The 1,915-nt window shown below is 45.3% G+C and overlaps 1 protein-coding gene and 1 pseudogene across 2 annotated transcripts in view; both read left to right on the top strand.

Moving 5' to 3' along the window:
• Tada2a (transcriptional adaptor 2A) overlaps positions 1 to 1,915 on the top strand; it is a 57,414-nt gene that overhangs the window by 17,375 nt on the left and 38,124 nt on the right. The gene's annotated exons all lie outside the window — the stretch shown is intronic.
• Positions 1,035 to 1,115, top strand: LOC111813122 (annotated as a pseudogene).

Raw genomic sequence — 1,915 nt, 5'->3', positions numbered from 1 at the left:
ATCTTTACACGTAAGTCCAAAAATCTCACCATATACAAGGTTGGGAGTTTCATTCCCCAATATTACCAGAAAATGGAGAGGTAAAATAATAGGCAGGAAAAAAATCAGGACTTATTTAATGTATTGATGTTCCTGTAAAAAGCAACAGCTGACTGTCAGACAAAATGAACAATCAGGAAATAAAATGCCTGCTTTGTGTGGTGGCACAGGCCTAAAATCCAAGCACCCCAGAGACCTGGGCAGGAGGGACACCCGAATTCAAGCTCCAAAGTGAGTTCAGGTGTAGCTCCTGAACTGCAAAACAAAATACCATGTGGGGTTGGGATGGTGACTCAATCCTGTGGTTTGAGGCTGAAGCAGGAGGATCTTTGAGTGTTGGAGACCACCTAGGCTACAAAGTGAGCTCAAGGCCAGCCTGAACTGCACAGCAAGGCCCTGTCCAAAAAGAAAAAAACAAAACAATTGGTAATAGGGCTGGAGTTACAGTTTAGTGGTCTATTGCTTGCCTGATATGTGCAAGGCCCTAGGTTCAATCCACAGTACTGGGAAGGAAAAAAGGAATGAAAGAACAAAAGGAAAAGAAAGAAAGGGCTATGATTTGATTGATTGTAGGCCCCTCCAAACCCTGGCAGGAAGAATGGTTTAATAAGTCAAAGTGAGCCTGGTGTGGTGGCACATACCTCTGATCTAAGCACTCAGGAGGCTGAGACAGGCGGATTGCTGTGAGTTTGAGGCTAGCCTGGGCTACATTATTAGCTTAAGACCAGCATGAACTTCATGAGACCCTGTCTCAAAAAACCCCCCTAAAAAATCTAGGTGTGTATCAAGTTATTAGAGAGGTGTGTAAAATAGTAGTTCACCAAGCAGTTTTTGACATTTGGTCTTCTAAGAAGTTAGTTTTCTTGCAAGAAAGAATGTTGTTTGAGGGGCCGGGGAGATGACTCAGTGGATTAAGCACTTCCCTGGCAAGCGCAAGGGGCTGAGTTCAATCCCTGGTTCCACACACACACACAAAAAAAAAAGGATGTTGTTTGGTACTCACTTCGGCAGCACATATACTAAAATTGGAATGATACAGAGAAGATTAGCATGGCCCCTGTACAAGGATGACACGCGACAGCCTTGGCCTGGTGCCCTCTGGAATTAGCAATACTATCCCTGCAAGTCTGCAAAACGCCCATATCACCTTCCTCAAAATGAGGGACATGAGCTTCTGGAATACAGGAAAGCCAATGCAACAAGCTTCTCCATGAGGCTGAACAGTGCACCATCTTCCCCTCTGAAGCCAGGAAGTGATACTCAAGATGAGGTACAAAGCTTCTCCAAAGTTCATCAGGAAAGGCATCATGACAAGGTTCTCCAGCAGAACAGCCCAAGAGAACTAGCAGCTTCCAACAGCTTTTCCAAACAGTATCCCTAACAGCCTTTAGGGTATCCCTAACAGCCTCTCCTCTTCTGCCCTTGTGCTGCTGGAAGCAACCCTCAGGTGGACCTCCTGCACCTAGCACCATGATAGTTTAATTCAGCTTAGTTTAAGCCATGCTGGGTTTAATATGTTGACCACCAGTTAGAAATCCACGACAGCTGGCTGAACAATGGCTATCTAGAGATGTGCAAAACCTAATTTCCAGAATTTAGAATATGTGCCTTCATATGACAAAAGGTACTCTAGGAGACAGAGGCCTAAGAACCACAGATTCAAGCTTGCCCTGGGCAATTTATCAAGATTCTATGTATCAAAAAATTATAATGATAGGGGGGCTGGTGAGATGGCTCAGTGGTCTAGAGCATCTACTTGGAACAAGCTTGGCAAAGCACAGGGACCGCAGTTCAATCCCCAGCACCACATGCCAGCCAGCCCCGCCCCCCTGGTGGGCTGAGCTGGCCACACACACACACATAAATAAATAAAATT

This window comes from Octodon degus, unplaced genomic scaffold (assembly GCF_000260255.1).
Source record: "Octodon degus isolate 3935 unplaced genomic scaffold, OctDeg1.0 scaffold00164, whole genome shotgun sequence".
NCBI classification, from domain to species: Eukaryota; Metazoa; Chordata; class Mammalia; order Rodentia; family Octodontidae; genus Octodon; species Octodon degus.
Note: the sequence above shows the minus strand (reverse complement) of the source record. Positions and strands in the feature narration are given on the sequence as shown.